This window comes from Triticum urartu, chromosome 6, assembly GCF_003073215.2.
Source record: "Triticum urartu cultivar G1812 chromosome 6, Tu2.1, whole genome shotgun sequence".
NCBI classification, from domain to species: domain Eukaryota; kingdom Viridiplantae; phylum Streptophyta; class Magnoliopsida; order Poales; family Poaceae; genus Triticum; species Triticum urartu.
This window is the reverse complement of record NC_053027.1, coordinates 504,779,466-504,797,432: the sequence shown is the minus strand read 5'-3', so window position 1 is coordinate 504,797,432 and position 17,967 is coordinate 504,779,466.

Sequence of the window (17,967 nt, the reverse complement as noted above, 5' to 3'; positions counted from 1 at the left end):
CCCTAGGAGATCTAATCTCCTAGGGGGTGCGGCCAAGGGGAGGAATCCCTCCTCCCCAAGGCACCTAGGGGGTGCCTTCCACTTGTGGGACTCTTCCCCTTTTGGAACCCTAGGCGCATGGGCCTCTTGGGGCTGGTGCCCTTGGCCCATGTAGGCCAAGGCGCACCCCCTACAGCCCATGTGGCCCCAGGGGCAGGTGGCCCCACCCGGTGGGCCCCCGGGACCCTTCCGGTGATCCCGGTACAATACCGGTGACCCCGAAACTTGTCCCGATGGCCGAAACAGCACTTCCTATATATAATTCTTTACCTCCGGACCATTTCCGGAACTCCTCGTGACGTCCGGGATCTCATCCGGGACTCCGAACAACATTCGGGTTACTGCATATACATATCCCTACAACCCTAGCGTCACCGAACCTTAAGTGTGTAGACCCTACGGGTTCGGGAGATATGTAGACATGACCGAGACGACTCTCCGGTCAATAACCAACAGCGGGATCTGGATACCCATGTTGGCTCCCACATACTCCACGATGATCTCATCGGATGAACCACGATGTCGAGGATTCAAGCAACCCCGTATACAATTCCCTTTGTCAATCGGTATGTTACTTGCTCGAGATTCGATCGTCTGTATCCCAATACCTCGTTCAATCTCGTTACCGGCAAGTCACTTTACTCGTACCGTAATGCATGATCCCGTGACCAGACACTTGGTCACTCTGAGCTCATTATGATGATGCATTACCGAGTGGGCCCAGTGATACCTCTCCGTCATACGGAGTGACAAATCCCAGTCTTGATCCGTGTCAACCCAACAGACACTTTCGGAGATACCCGTAGTATACCTTTATAGTCACCCAGTTACGCTGTGACGTTTGGCACACCCAAATCACTCCTACGGTATCCGGGAGTTACACGATCTCATGGTCTAAGGAAAAGATACTTGACATTGGAAAACTCTAGCAAACGAACTATACGATCTTATGCTATGTTTAGGATTGGGTCTTGTCCATCACATCATTCTCCTAATGATGTGATCTCGTTATCAATGACATCCAATGTCCATAGTCAGGAAACCATGACTATCTGTTGATCAACGAGCTAGTCAACTAGAGGCTCACTAGGGACATGTTGGTGTCTATTATTCACACATGTATTACGATTTCCGGATAATACAATTATAGCATGAATAAAGACAATTATCATGAACAAAGAAATATAATAATAATGCTTTATTATTGCCTCTAGGGCATATTTCCAACAGTGGGTTGCGTATATCATGTTCACCGTCCACACTTGTGTGGGGGAACCTCTTCTGTCCTCCGGTGTTCGGCTGCCGGGGCTCTTCCTCGTCATCGCTATGTGGCCCCTTATCTTTGTCTTCGGTAATTAACTTGCCGACCTGCTTGAACACCCAACAATCCCTGTTGGTGTGGTTGGCTGGCTTGTCGGGGGTGCTGTGTATTTGACACGAGCGATCGAGTATACGGTCCAAACTGGACGGGCCCGGAGTGCTTCTTTTGAATGGCTTTTTCCGCTGACCGGGTTTAGAGCCTTTTAATCTGGCATTGACTGTCGTATCTTCAGTATTATCGCTGTTAATGCGGCGCTTATGTTTGTTGCGACGTGACCTGCTATTGCCATTCTTGGTATCCGGAGTACCATGGTTCTTTGACATATTGTTACTGCGAGCCAGCCAGCTGTCTTCTCCCGCACAAAAGCGGGTCATGCGTGTCGTGAGGGCTGCCATAGATTTCGGCTTTTCCTGACCAAGGTTCCGGGCTAGCCACTCGTCGCGGATGTTGTGTTTCAAAGCTGCTAGGGCCTCTGCATCCGGACAGTCGACGATTTGACTTTTCTTTGTTAGGAACTGAGTCCAAAATTGCCTGGCCGATTCTTCTGGCTGCTGAATTATGTGGCTCAAGTCATCGGCATCTGGTGGTCACACATAAGTGCCCTGAAAGTTGTTGAGGAATGCGGCTTCCAGATCTTCCCAACAGCTAATGGACTCTGCTGGCAGGCTGTTAAGCCAATGCCGCACTGGTCCTTTGAGCTTTAGTGGGAGGTATTTGAAGGCGTGTAAGTCATCACCGCGGGCCATGTGGATGTGGAGGAGGTAATCCTCGATCCATACCGCAGGATCTGTTGTGCCGTCGTATTATTCAATATTTACAGGTTTGAAGCCTTCTGGGATTTGATGATCCATTACTTCATCTATGAAGCATAAGGGGTGTGCGGCGCCTCTGTATTGGGCTATATCGCGACGCAGCTCGAATGGGTCTTGCCCATTGTCTTCGGCCCGGCCGGATTTACTTTTACTGTATCCGGTGTGATGTTTATCGTCTCGCATAGTGGCGCGCCCTCGTGATACATAGATCGATCTTGCATGTTTTGCTTTGTCCTCCAATACGTCTCGCAGGTCTGGTGTGTTTCCCCATGCTTTTTTATTTGAATGGCGTTGGGGTGCCGGCTGAGCTTTTGGCTGGAATGCCTCTCTATCACGGCCACGAGGTGGCCGATCAGCCGCGTCATACGCTTCTTCCTCTAGTCGAGGTAGCAACTTGCATTTTGGGTAACTCTTGGAGGGCCGCTCGAGTTTATATTCCTCGGCTGCGAGGACTTCAGTCCATCTGTCAGCTAGCAGATCTTGATCAGCTTGAAGTTGCTGCTGCTTTTTCTTAAGGCTATTTGCCGTGGCCATAAGCCGACGCTTGAAGCGCTCTTGTTCGACGGGATCCTCTGGCACGGCGAATTCGTCATCGCCGAGGCTTGCCTCATCTTCGGAGGGGGCATGTAATTACCATCCTCCGCTTCTCCATCTGCCGCTCTCTCAGGAGGGCTGGCTCCTCCATCCTCCTGCTCTAACTCCTGCTGGAGGGGGTTGTTGTTGTCTTCGGCACTATCCGGAGTATTATTACCTCCTGTGCCGGTATCACCACTTTTGCTTTGGCGGGACTTAGAGCGGCGCCGCTGACGTCGGCGCTTGGGTTGCTTCTTGGAGGGGTCATCCTCCGCTGTCTCGTCGCAATTGCCTTCTTTGGGTGTATCCACCATGTATATATCGTATGATGAGGTGGCTATCCAGTGCCCTGTGGGCAGTGGTTCCTCTTCGTCTCCCGCATCATCGTCCATATTGTCGATGTCTTCAGAGTCGAAGTCGAGCATGTCGGTTAAGTCATCGACAGTGGCTACTAAGTGGGTGGTGGGTGGGTCGCGAATTTCTTCATCGTCCGCATCCCAGTCCTGCCGGACATAGTTCGGCCAGGATCCTCCTGACAAGGAGAGAGACCTTAATGAGTTCAGTATATCGCCGAAGGGCGAGTGCTGAAAGATATCCGCGGAGGTAAACTCCATGATTGGCGCCCAATCGGATTCGATAGGAATGGGCGCAGGCGGTTCGGAGTCCGTGGCCGGAGAAAGATCTGGCAGTTTAACAATATGGCTCTCGTGCAAGGTAAGGTCGATGTTCGGCTCGATCGCCGCTGAGGGTAAGGCCTCCGTGGCGGGGTCCATCCACCCGTCCATGGATGGCGCAACTGGCTCCGAATTGAGGGTCGGAGCGGCTGCCGGTGCGATCTCCTGAACACTGTCTGATGGTAGAGCTAAATCGTACCCATCGTGACCACGTGACGCACAAGGCAGAGGCTCGAATCCGTCGAAGATCAAGTCTCCGTGGACATCGGTCGTGTAGTTTAAGCTTCCAAACCTGACCTGGTGGCCAGGGGCATAGCTTTCAATCTGCTCCAGATGGCCAAGCGAATTGGCCCACAGTGCAAAGCCGCCGAACACAAAGATTTGTCTGGGGAGGAAAGTCTCACCCTGGACTGCATCGCTATCGATGATAGTAGGAGCCATCAAACCTAACGGCGACGACACAGAGGAACTCTCAATGAAAGCACCAATGTCGGTGTGAAAACCGGCGGATCTCGGGTAGGGAGTCCCGAACTGTGCGTCTAGGTGGATGGTAACAGGAAGCAGGGGACACGAAGTTTTAAGGGGGGGATAAAGAGGGCCAAAGCGGGCCTCCACCGCTATCTGTTCCAACCGAGGGAACGAGTGCCTCCGTGAGGGAGGATAGCCAAGAGAAGGAGTCTGACATTCCTTCGCCCTGGGGGAGGAAGAGGACTACCTTTGATGATCCAGAAACCAAGGTTTCCAAGCGGGAGAAGAAAACTCCACCAGAGGTTTCCAAACCGAAGCCGAACAAGTGTTTCAGCTTAGTGCAGCAGTTCCTTGGTGCGGTGTCGCGCATCAATGCGATGAAGAGGTCGGCGTGCATAGAAGGCTCGCGAATGGCCTTTGCCCGTGTCAAAGCATACTGGGCGGAAATGGATGCTACCACTGTTACGGCACAAGGTTCGGCCATAGGCCGAGTGGCTGCCGAGCACTATTTTGAAGAAGTTCTTGAGGGTGCTCGTTTGATAGAGGCCCAGTGCTTGAAGAATATTATGTTTGAGTGACATGTATTCCCATTGTAAAAACAATGTTTTATTAATTTTATCAAGGCTGTATTTATACTTTTGCCCGAAAGTATTGTGATGCCTCTTGTGCGGCCGTTTTATGTATACATGGGTATAACCTGAAAGATTGCAGTCGTCGGCTTCAGCCCCCACGCATATAATGCGCGGGTGTTCACAGAAGACGCGTATTCACACTTAATCCAACATCTTGGTCCTACTAAGGAGGTGAGAGCGCAACGAACTAGGCAACCGGACTATAATGCTTTAGCACTTTCACTTAGCCATAGGAGTTTGACAGTGGGGCTACTATATAGCGCCTGGTGGAGCCGCACTCACCCGAGTTTGGGGTGCGTACATGCCCGGCCGGGAAACAGCCCTTCGTTAAGGCGGAGGAATTCTAGGATTCCGGTAGGTCATCGAGTGGTTGACCAGTCTCGCGCTATATCATGACAGTCAGTTTTCGGCTTTCTCTACTGAGGTGCTCGTCCGGATGAACCAGGGCACAATCGCAGTAGTTCTCTGGGTGCCGCCTTAGCTGATAGAGTGGAACGTAAGGCAGAAAAACACAGGATCCGGGTAAACCCAACATTTGACCCAAGACATGATTCGGAGCTGATGCATATAAGGCCAAACTCCCGATGCCGAACACTCCCTAAGGTATTCGGTCTTTATGGTGTAAACCGGGCCTAAATAGTGCCCTTTGTAAGAAGCCCCTAGCGTCCAGGTACGTGCATTGTTCTGACCTGGCCACATGCCAAGACATCAGCATCCTTCTCAATTGTACTGAGAATCCGAGGGATGTGTATCAACAAGAGACAGTAAAAAAGGTTGACGCAGGGTCTTAATCTAAAAAGAATCCTTGGAACGGGTCCCTGCTGCACGTCTGCGCCTGTGTCTCGGTTGTGCCGTATCCTGGACGGGTGTAGCATGATTTTCATCTGTATGAATTTCATATTGCTACGCCGGACTCGTCTAACCGTGTCTGTGGTCTTGACGACCTATCGAATCCTTTAGTTGGTGAGGCCGTTTTAGTGTGCGGCTGCCAAGGCATCCGCACTCTCTTCGGCGCGCAGGGATCGCTCAATATTTCCATTTACTGTAATGATGCCATGTGGACCGGGCATCTTAAGTGTGAGGGAAGCGTAATGCGGTATTGCATTAAAGCGAGCGAAAGCTTCGCGTCCAAGTAGTGCTTGATATCCACCTTGGAACGGAGCAATGTGGAAGGTTAAATTTTCGCTACGGAAGTTATCGGGGAAGCCGAATATAACCTCTAGTAGCAGGGAGCCCGTGCAATGAGCCCCTGGGCCTAGCATTACGCCTCTAAAGGTAGTATTGTTGTGGCAAATTTTCGTTGGGTCTATCCCCATTTTGCGGATTGTGTCCTGATATATCAGGTTTAAGCTGATGCCGCCGTCCATCAGGACTCGTGTGAAGTGGTATCCGTCAATTATTGGATATAATACCAAGGCAGCCCACCCTGCATTCTGGATACTTGCTGAGTAATCCTGATGGTCGAAGGTGATCGGTTGAGACGGCCAGTGGCAGAACTCCGCGGTGATAGGCCCTTGGGCATGTTTGTCTGGGAGTGCCGCTTTGCTTCTCCCCTTTATCACGTGTAACACGTTTACTGTTTTGACTTCTGGTGGAAATTTCTTCTGTTCCCCAGTGTTTTGCTTGCGAGGCTCATCCTCGTCTTCGCTTGCTGTATCCTGCCCCTTATGTTCGGCGTTGAGCTTGCCGGACTGCTTGGAGACCCAACATTCTCTGTGGGTATGATTTGCAGGTTTATCAGGGGTGCTATGGATCTGACATATTTGGTCCAGGATTTTGTTTAAGCTGGACAGTTCATCTCTGGTGCCTTTAGAGGGCGGCTTTTGCTGACTTGGCCGAGAGTTCTGAACCCGGCATTTACCGTCGTGCTCTTCGTGCTGTCCTCCTTATTCCGGCGCTTATTATTTTAGCTACGGCGTGATTTCCCGTTTCCATCTCTAACTTCGGATGTACTTGGGTCGCTGGTGCTGCATCGGGCTAGCCAGCTGTCCTCGCCCATGCAAAAGCGGGTCATGAGGCTTATTAATGGTGCCATTGTTCTCGGCTTTTCTTGGCCGAGGTGCTTGGCAAGCCATTCGTCTTGGACGCTGTGCTTAAAGGCTGCCAAGGCCTCGGCGTCCGGACAATCGACTATTTGGTTCTTTTTAGTAAGAAACATGTTCCAAAGCTTTCGGGTTCACTCTCGGGCTGCTGAGTTATATGACTTAGATCGTCTGCATTCCGGTGGTCGGGCATATGCCCCTTGAAAATTTGCCTGAAAGGCGTCTTCGAGCTCTTCCCAGCTTCCAATGGAGCTTTCGAGGAGGCTTTTAAGCCAGTGCCGAGCTGGCCCTTTGAGCTTGAGGGGTAAGTACTTGATGGCGTGGAGATCATCCCCTCGAGCCATATGGATATGGAGGATATAGTCCTCAATCCAGACCCAGGGTCTGTTGTTCCGTTGTATGCCTCTATGTTTACGGGTTTGAATCCCTCTGGAAATTCATGGTCCAGCACCTCATCGGTGAAACATAGGGGGTGTGCGGCACCCCTGTATCTGGGTTCACCGTGGTGTTTGGATGTTTGTTGTATTGCATCGTATGCTGGAGCGAGCTTGCGTGGTCCATAAATGGATCTGGTTGTGCCGTCCTTTTGATGCGAGCCCTCGCGTGGGTCGCGCATTGGCTTATGTGCGGCGTTGTTGGCCGCTTTTTGTTGGCCGTGAGGTCGTCTATCCGGCCGGATGGCGATTTTAATTTTTCGTTGCGGGGGATCTAAGGCCTCCTCATCGAATTCAGGTAGCAACTTCCGCTTCGGGTAGCTCTTGGTGTGGCGATTACTGCCGTACTTCGCTGTTGTGTTGAGTACTTCACTCCATTTTATTTTGAGTGTGTCTTGTGCAGCCTTGAGCCTTTGCTTCTATTTTTTCAGACTCCTCGCCATGGCAACAAGCCTTTGGTGGGCATTACGTTGCTCTTGGCGCCTGTCCGGTGAGATGTCGTCTGGACTGTTATCTTCGACGGGGTTGGGTTGTTCGGCTTGATTTTCCATGTTACCGTGGTCGGGCAATGGTTCACCCTGCTATAACGCTGGGTCTATGTGATCGTTATTTCTGCCGGGGCGGGATTTAGGGCGGCGTTTACGCTGCCACTTTGACTGCTGCTCGAGGGAACCACCCGTCGATGTGTCCTTCCGTTCCTCGTCGTTATTTTCTTTGGGTGTGTCCACCATGTATATGTCATGTGATGAAGTGGGCGTCCAGTCCCCTGTGAGCAGTGGTTCCTCTTCGACTCCTGCGTCATCGTCCATACCGTCGATGTCTTCGGAGTCGAAGTCGAGCGTGTCGGTTAAGTCATCGACAGTGGCTACTAAGTGGGTGGTGGGTGGGCAGCGAATTTCTTCGTCATCCGCATCCCAATCCTGCCGGACGTAGTTCAGCCAGGATCCTCCTGACAAGGGGAGAGACCTTAATGAGTTCAGTACGTCACCGAAGGGCGAGTGCTGGAAAATATCCGCGGAGGTAAACTCCATGATCGGCGCCCAATCGGATTCGATAGGCACAGGCGCAGGCGGTTCGGAGTCCGTGGCCGGAGAAGGATCCGGCAGTTTGGCAACACGGCTCTCATGAAGGGTAAGGTCGATATTCAGCTCGATCGCCGCTGAGGGTATGGCCTCCATGACGGGGTCCATCCACCCGTCCATGGATGGCGCAACTGGCTCCGAATTGAGGCTCGGGGCGGCTGCCGGTGCGATCTCCTGAATACGGACCGATGATAGAGCTAAATCATACTCATCGTGACCGCGCGGCGCACAAGGCAAGGGCTCGAATCCGTCGAAGATCAAGTCTCCGCGGATGTCGGCCGTGTAGTTTAAGCTTCCAAACCTGACCTGGTAGCCAGGGGCGTAACTTTCGATCTGCTCCAGATGGCCAAGCGAGTTGGCCCGCAGTGCGAAGCCGCCGAACACAAAGATCTGTCCGGGGAGAAAAGTCTCACCCTGGACTGCATCGCTATCGATGATCGTAGGAGCCATCAAGCCTAATGGCGACGACACAGAGGAACTCTCAATGAAAGCACCAATGTTGGTGTCAAAACCGGCGGATCTTGGGTAGGGGGTCCCGAACTATGCGTCTAAGGCGGATGGTAACAGGAGGCAGGGAACACGATGTTTTACCCAGGTTCGGGCCCTCTTGATGGAGGTAAAACCCTACGTCCTGCTTGATTTATTTTTGATGATATGAGTATTACAAGAGTTGGTCTACCACGAGATCGGAGAGGCTAAACCCTAGAAGCTAGCCTATGGTATGATTGTCTGCTGTCCTACGGACTAAAACCCTCCGGTTTATATAGACACCGGAAAGGGCTAGGGTTACACAAGGTCGGTTACAAAGGAGGAGATATACATATCCGTATTGCCTAGCTTGCCTTCCACGCCAAGTAGAGTCCCATCCGGACATGAGACGAAGTCGTCAATCTTGTATCTTCATAGTCTAACAGTCCGGCCAAAGGATATAGTCCGGCTATCCGGAGACCCCCTAATCCAGGACTCCCTCACCCGTCCTCGGTGAGGGGAATCCTTAATGGAGGTAGCCCCTTAGGTGAGCATATGGATCCGAACTCTGATAGAGTCCGTTGTAGATGTTGTCCAGCTGGTCACCTGTTCTTTAGGGATGATTCAGAAAAATAAGGTAAGCAGATAAAAAACGTTACGGGAATGTGATGTCTACTACACAACCTTCTTCTTATAGACGTTGTTGGGCCTCCAAGTGCAGAGGTTTGTAGAACAGTAGCAAATTTCCCTCAAGTGGATGACCTAAGGTTTATCAATCCGTAGGAGGCATAGGATGAAGATGGTCTCTCTCAAGCAACCCTGCAACCAAATAACAAAGAGTCTCTTGTGTCCCCAACACACCCAATACAATGGTAAATTGTATAGGTGCACTAGTTCGGCAAAGAGATGGTGATACAAGTGGTATATGGATGGTAGATAAAGGTTTTTGTAATCTGAAAATATAAAAACAGCAAGGTAACGAATGATAAAAGTGAGCGTAAACGGTATTGCAATGCTAGGAAACAGGGCCTAGGGTTCATACTTTCGCTAGTGTAAGTCCTCTCAACAATAATAACATAATTGGATCACATAACTATCCCTCAACATGCAACAAAGAGTCACTCCAAAGTCACTAATAGCGGAGAACGAATGAAGAGATCATGGTAGGGTACAAAACCACCTCAAAGTTATTCTTTCCAATCAATCCGTTGGGTTATTCCTACAAGTGTCACAAACAGCCCTAAGAGTTCGTACTAGAATAACACCTTAAGACACAAATCAACCAACACCCTAATGTCACCTAGATACTCCAATGTCACCTCAAGTATCCATGGGTATGATTATACGATATGCATCACACAATCTCAGATTCGTCTATTCAACCAACACATACAACCTCAAAGAGTGCCCCAAAGTTCTACCGGAGAATCACGACGAAAACGTGTGCCAACTGTTGGGGAACGTTGCAGAAAACAAAAAATTTCCTACGGTTTCACCAAGATCCATCTATGAGTTCATCTAGCAATGAGTGATCGGATGCATCTACATACCTTTGTAGATCGCAAGCGGAAGCGTTCAAAGAACGGGGTGAAGTAGTCGAACACGACGTGATCCAAATCACCGGAGATCCTAGCACCGAACGGACGGCACCTCCGCGTTCAACACACGTACGGTCAGCGTAACGTCTCCTTCTTCTTGATCCAGCAAGAGGGAAGGAGAGGTTGAGGAAGATGGCTCCAGCAGCAACACGACGGCGTGGTGATGGTGGAGCTGCAGTACTCCGTCAGGGCTTCGCCAAGCACTATGGAGGAGGAGGAGGTGTTGGAGAGGGAGAAGGAGGCAACCAAAGGCGTGGATGAAAAGCCCTCCTTCTCCCACTATATATAGGAGGGCCAAAGGGGGGGGGCGCCGGCCCTAGGAGATCTAATCTCCTAGGGGGTGCGGCCAAGGGGAGGAATCCCTCCTCCCCAAGGCACCTAGGGGGTGCCTTCCACTTGTGGGACTCTTCCCCTTTTGGAACCCTAGGCGCATGGGCCTCTTGGGGCTGGTGCCCTTGGCCCATGTAGGCCAAGGCGCACCCCCTACAGCCCATGTGGCCCCCCGGGGCAGGTGGCCCCACCCGGTGGGCCCCCGAGACCCTTCCGGTGGTCCCGGTACAATACCGGTGACCCCGAAACTTGTCCCGATGGCCGAAACAGCACTTCCTATATATAATTCTTTACCTCCGGACCATTCCCGAACACCTCGTGACGTCCAGGATCTCATCCGGGACTCCGAACAACATTCGGGTTACTGCATATACATATCCCTACAACCCTAGCATCACCGAACCTTAAGTGTGTAGACCCTACGGGTTCGGGAGATATGTAGACATGACCGAGACGACTCTCCGTTCAATAACCAACAGCGGGATCTGGATACCCATGTTGGCTCCCACATACTCCACGATGATCTCATCGGATGAACCACGATGTCGAGGATTCAAGCAACCCCGTATACAATTCCCTTTGTCAATCGGTATGTTACTTGCCCGAGATTCGATCGTCGGTATCCCAATACCTCGTTCAATCTCGTTACCGGTAAGTCACTTTACTCGTACCATAATGCATGATCCCGTGACCAGACACTTGGTCACTCTGAGCTCATTATGATGATGCATTACCGAGTGGGCCCAGTGATACCTCTCCGTCATACGGAGTGACAAATCCCAGTCTTGATCCGTGTCAACCCAACAGACACTTTCGGAGATACCCGTAGTATACCTTTATAGTCACCCGGTTATGTTGTGACGTTTGGCACACCCAAAGCACTCCTACGGTATCCGGGAGTTACACGATCTCATGGTCTAAGGAAAAGATACTTGACATTGGAAAACTCTAGCAAACGAACTATACGATCTTATGCTATGTTTAGGATTGGGTCTTGTCCATCACATCATTCTCCTAATGATGTGATCTCGTTATCAATGACATCCAATGTCCATAGTCAGGAAACCATGACTATCTGTTGATCAACGAGCTAGTCAACTAGAGGCTCACTAGGGACATGTTGGTGTCTATTATTCACACATGTATTACGATTTCCGGATAATACAATTATAGCATGAATAAAGACAATTATCATGAACAAAGAAATATAATAATAATGCTTTATTATTGCCTCTAGGGCATATTTCCAACAGTCTCCCACTTGCACTAGAGTCAATAATCTAGTTACATTGTGATGAATCGAACACCCATGGAATTCTGGTGTTGATCATGTTTTGCTCTAGGGAGAGGTTTAGCCAACGGATCTGCTACATTCAGATCCGTGTGTACTTTACAAATATCTATGTCTCCATCTTGAACATTTTCACGAATGGAGTTGAAGCGACGCTTGATGTGCCTTGTCTTCTTGTGAAACCTGGGCTCCTTGGCAAGAACAATAGCTCCAGTGTTGTCACAGAAGAGCTTGATCGGCCCCGACGCATTGGGTATGACTCCAAGGTCGGTGATGAACTCCTTCACCCAAATTGCTTCATGTGCTGCCTCCGAGGCTGCCATGTACTCCGCTTCACATGTAGATCCCGCCACGACGCTCTGCTTGCAACTGCACCAGCTTACTGCCCCACCATTCAAAATATACACGTATCCGGTTTGTGACTTAGAGTCATCCAGATCTGTGTCGAAGCTAGCGTCGACGTAACCCTTTACGACGAGCTCTTCGTCACCTCCATAAACGAGAAACATTTCCTTAGTCCTTTTCAGGTACTTCAGGATATTCTTGACCGCTGTCCAGTGTTCCTTGCCGGGATTACTTTGGTACCTTCCTACCAAACTTACGGCAAGGTTTACATCAGGTCTGGTACACAGCATGGCATACATAATAGAACCTATGGCTGAGGCATAGGGGATGACACTCATCTCTTCTATATCTTCTGCCGTGGTCGGACATTGAGCTGAGCTCAATTTCATACCTTGTAACACAGGCAAGAACCCCTTCTTAGATTGATCCATATTGAACTTCTTCAATATCTTATCAAGGTATGTGCTTTGTGAAAGACCTATGAGGCGTCTTGATCTATCTCTATAGATCTTGATTCCTAATATATAAGCAGCTTCTCCAAGGTCCTTCATCGAAAAACTCTTATTCAAGTAGGCCTTTATGCTGTCCAAGAGTTCTATATCATTTCCCATCAAAAGTATGTCATCTACATATAATATGAGAAATGCTACAGAGCTCCCACTCACTTTCTTGTAAACGCAGACTTCTCCATAAGTCTGCGTAAACCCAAACGCTTTGATCATCTCATCAAAGCGAATGTTCCAACTCCGAGATGCTTGCACCAGCCCATAAATCGAGCGTTGGAGCTTGCACACCTTGTCAGCATTCTTAGGATCGACAAAACCTTCCGGCTGCATCATATACAATTCTTCCTTAAGGAAACCATTAAGGAATGCCGTTTTGACGTCCATTTGCCATATTTCATAATCATAGAATGCGGCAATCGCTAACATGATTCGGACGGACTTCAGCTTCGCTACCGGTGAGAAAGTCTCATCGTAGTCAACCCGTTGAACTTGTCGATAACCCTTAGCGACAACCCGAGCTTTATAGATGGTCACATTACCATCCGCGTCTGTCTTCTTCTTAAAGATCCATTTATTTTCTACGGCTCGCCGTTCAACGGGCAAGTCAGTCAAAGTCCATACTTCGTTTTCATACATGGATCCTATCTCGGATTTCATGGCTTCTAGCCATTTGTCGGAATCCGGGCCCGCCATCGCTTCTTCATAGTTCGAAGGTTCACCGTTGTCTAACAACATGATTTCCAAGACAGGGTTGCCGTACCACTCTGGTGCGGAACGTGTCCTTGTGGACCTTCGAATTTCAGTAGGAGCTTGATCAGAAGTATCTTGATCATTATCATTAACTTCCTTTCTAGTCGGTGCAGGCACCTCAGGAACATTTTCTTGAGTTGCGCCATTTTCCGGTTCAAGAGGTAATACTTCATCAAGTTCTACTTTCCTCCCACTTACTTCTTTCGAGAGAAACTCCTTCTCTAGAAAGGATCCATTCTTGGCAACAAAGATCTTGCCTTCGAATCTGAGGTAGAAGGTATACCCAACAGTTTCTTTAGGGTATCCTATGAAGACGCATTTTTCCGACTTGGGTTCGAGCTTTTTAGGTTGAAGTTTCTTGACATAAGCATCGCATCCCCAAACTTTTAGAAACGACAGCTTAGGTTTCTTCCCAAACCATAATTCAAACGGTGTCGTCTCAACGGATTTCGACGGAGCCCTATTTAAAGTGAATGCGGCAGTCTCTAAAGCATAGCCCCAAAAAGATAGCGGTAAATCGGTAAGAGACATCATAGATCGTACCATATCTAATAGAGTGCGATTACGACGTTCGGACACACCATTACGTTGAGGTGTTCCAGGCGGCGTGAGTTGTGAAACTATTCCACATTTTCTTAAGTGTGTGCCAAATTCGTGACTCAAGTATTCTCCTCCACGATCTGATCGTAGAAACTTGATTTTCCTGTCACGTTGATTCTCATCCTCACTCTGAAATTCCTTGAACTTTTCAAAGGTTTCAGACTTGTGTTTCATTAAGTAGATATACCCATATCTACTTAAATCATCAGTGAGGGTGAGAACATAACGATAACCATCGCGAGCCTCAACACTCATTGGACCGCACACATCAGTATGTATGATTTCCAATAAGTTGGTTGCTCGCTCCATTGTTCCTGAGAATGGAGTCTTGGTCATCTTACCCATGAGGCATGGTTCGCAAGTGTCAAATGATTCATAATCAAGAGACTCTAAAAGTCCATCTGCATGGAGCTTCTTCATGCGTTTGACACCTAGGTGACCAAGGCGGCAGTGCCACAAGTATGTGGGACTATCATTATCAACTTTACATCTTTTGGTACTCACACTATGAATATGTGTAGCATTATGCTCGAGATTCATTAAGAATAAACCATTCACCATAGGAGCATGACCATAAAACATATCTCTCATATAAATAGAACAACCATTATTCTCGGATTTAAATGAGTAGCCATCTCGAATTAAACGAGATCCCGATACAATGTTCATGCTCAAAGCTGGCACTAAATAACAATTATTAAGGTTTAAAACTAATCCCGAAGGTAAATGTAGAGGTAGCGTGCCGACGGCGATCACATTGACCTTGGAACCATTCCCGACGCACATCGTCACCTCGTCCTTTGCCAGTCTCCGCTTATTCCGCAGCCCCTGCTTTGAGTTACAAATGTGAGCAACTGCACCGGTATCAAATACCCAGGAGCTACTACGGGTACTAGTAAGGTACACATCAATTACATGTATATCATATATACCTTTTGTTTTACCGGCCTTCTTGTCCGCTAAATATTTGGGACAGTACCGCTTCCAGTGACCACTTCCCTTGCAATAAAAGCACTCAGTCTCGGGCTTGGGTCCATTCTTTGGCTTCTTCCCAGCAGCTTGCTTGCCGGGCGCGGCAACTCCCTTGCCGTCCTTCTTGAAGTTCTTTTTACCTTTGCCCTTCTTGAACTTAGTGGTTTTATTGACCATCAACACTTGATGTTCCTTCTTGACTTCTACCTCTGCTGATTTCAGCATAGCAAATACTTCAGGAATGGTCTTTTCCATCCCCTGCATATTGAAGTTCATCACAAAGCTCTTGTAGCTCGGTGGAAGCGACTGGAGGATTCTGTCAATGACCGCATCATCCGGGAGATTAACTCCCAGCTGATTCAAGCGGTTATGTAACCCAGACATAGTGAGTATGTGCTCACTGACAGAACTATTTTCCTCCATCTTACAGCTGAAGAATTTGTCGGAGATTTCATATCTCTCGACCCGGGCATGAGCTTGGAAAACCATTTTCAGCTCTTCGAACATCTCATATGCTCCATGTCTCTCAAAACGCTTTTGGAGCCCCGGCTCTAGGCTGTAAAGCATGCCGCACTGAACGAGGGAGTAGTCATCGGTACGTGCCTGCCAAGCGTTCATAACGTCTTGTTCTGCAGGGAGAACAGGTGCGTCACCCAGCGGTGCTTGTAGGACATAATCTTTCTTGGCAGCTATGAGGATGATCCTCAGGTTCCGGACCCAGTCCGTATAGTTGCTGCCATCGTCTTTCATCTTGGTTTTCTCTAGGAACGCGTTGAAGTTGAGGACTACGTTGGCCATTTGATCTACAAGACATATTGTAAAGATTTTAGACTAAGTTCATGATAATTAAGTTCATCTAATCAAATTATTCAATGAACTCCCACTTAGATAGACATCCCTCTTCTAGTCATCTAAGTATAACATGATCCGAGTCAACTAGGCCGTGTCCGATCATCACGTGAGACGGACTAGTCAACATCGGTGAACATCTTCATGTTGATCGTATCTTCTATACGACTCATGCTCGACCTTTCGGTCTTCTGTGTTCCGAGGCCATGTCTATACACATGCTAGGCTCGTCAAGTCAACCTAAGTGTTTGCACGTGTAAATCTGTCTTACACCCGTTGTATGTGAACATTTGAATCAAACACCCGATCTTCACGTGGTGCATTGAAACAACGAACTGTCGCAACGGTGCACAGTTAGGGGGAACACTTTCTTGAAATTATTATGAGGGATCATCTTATTTACTACCGTCATTCTAAGTAAACAAGATGCAAAACATGATAAACATCAAATGCAATCAAATAATAATAGTGACATGATATGGCCAATATCACATAGCTCCTTTGATCTCCATCTTGGAGCTCCATGATCATCTTGTCACCGGCATGACACCATGATCTCCATCATTGTGTCTCCATGAAGTTGCTCGCCAACTATTACTTCTACTACTATGGCTAACGCGTTTAGCAATAAAGTAAAGTAATTTACATGGCGTTTCTCAATGACACGCAGGTCATACAAAAATATAGACAACTCCTATGGCTCCCGCCGGTTGTCATACTCATCGACATGCAAGTTGTGATTCCTATTACAATAGCATGAACATCTCATACATCACATATAGATCATTCATCATTCATCACAACTTTGGCCATATCATATCACAAAGCACTTGCTGCAAAAACAAGTTAGACGTCCTCTAATTGTTGTTGCAAGTTTTACGTGGCTGAAGTAGGGTTCTAGCAAGAACGTTTTCTTACATACGTGAAAGCCACAACGTGATTTGTCAACTTCTATTTACCCTTCATAAGGACCCTTTTCATCGAATCCGCTCCAACTAAAGTAGGAGAGACAGACACCCGCCAGCCACCTTATGCAACTTGTGCATGTTAGTCGGTGGAACCGGTCTCACGTAAGCGTACGTGTAAGGTTGGTCCGGGCCGCTTCATCCCACAATACCGTTGAAGCAAGATAAGACTAGTAGCGGCAAGAAAGTTGACAACATCAACGCCCACAACAAATTGTGTTCTACTCGTGCAAGAGAACTACGCATAGACCTAGCTCATGATGCCACTGTTGGGGAACGTTGCAGAAAACAAAAATTTTCCTACGGTCTCACCAAGATCCATCTATGAGTTCATCTAGCAACGAGTGATCAGATGCATCTACATACCTTTGTAGATCGCGAGCGGAAGCATTCAAAGAACGGGGTGAAGTAGTCGAACACGACGTGATCCAAATCACCGGAGATCCTAGCACCGAACGGACGGCACCTCCGCGTTCAACACACGTACGGTCAGCTTAACGTCTCCTTCTTCTTGATCCAGCAAGAGGGAAGGAGAGGTTGAGGAAGATGGCTCCAGCAGCAACACGACGGCATGGTGATGGTGGAGCTGCAGTACTCCATCAGGGCTTCGCCAAGCACTATGGAGGAGGAGGAGGTGTTGGAGAGGGAGAAGGAGGCAACCAAAGGCATGGATGAAAAGCCCTCCTTCTCCCACTATATATAGGAGGGACAAAGGGGGGGCGCTGGCCCTAGGAGATCTAATCTCCTAGGGGGTGCGGCCAAGGGGAGGAATCCCTCCTCCCCAAGGCACCTAGGGGGTGCCTTCCACTTGTGGGACTCTTCCCCTTTTGGAACCCTAGGCGCATGGGCCTCTTGGGGCCGGTGCCCTTGGCCCATGTAGGCCAAGGCGCACCCCCTACAGCCCATGTGGCCCCCCGGGGCAGGTGGCCCCACCCGGTGGGCCCCCGAGACCCTTCCGGTGGTCCCGGTACAATACCGGTGACCCCGAAACTTGTCCCGATGGCCGAAACAGCATTTCCTATATGTAATTCTTTACCTCCGGACCATTCCGGAACTCCTCGTGACGTCCAGGATCTCATCCGGGACTCCGAACAACATTTGGGTTACTGCATATACATATCCCTACAACCCTAGCGTCACCGAACCTTAAGTGTGTAGACCCTACGGGTTCGGGAGATATGTAGACATGACCAAGACGACTCTCCGGTCAATAACC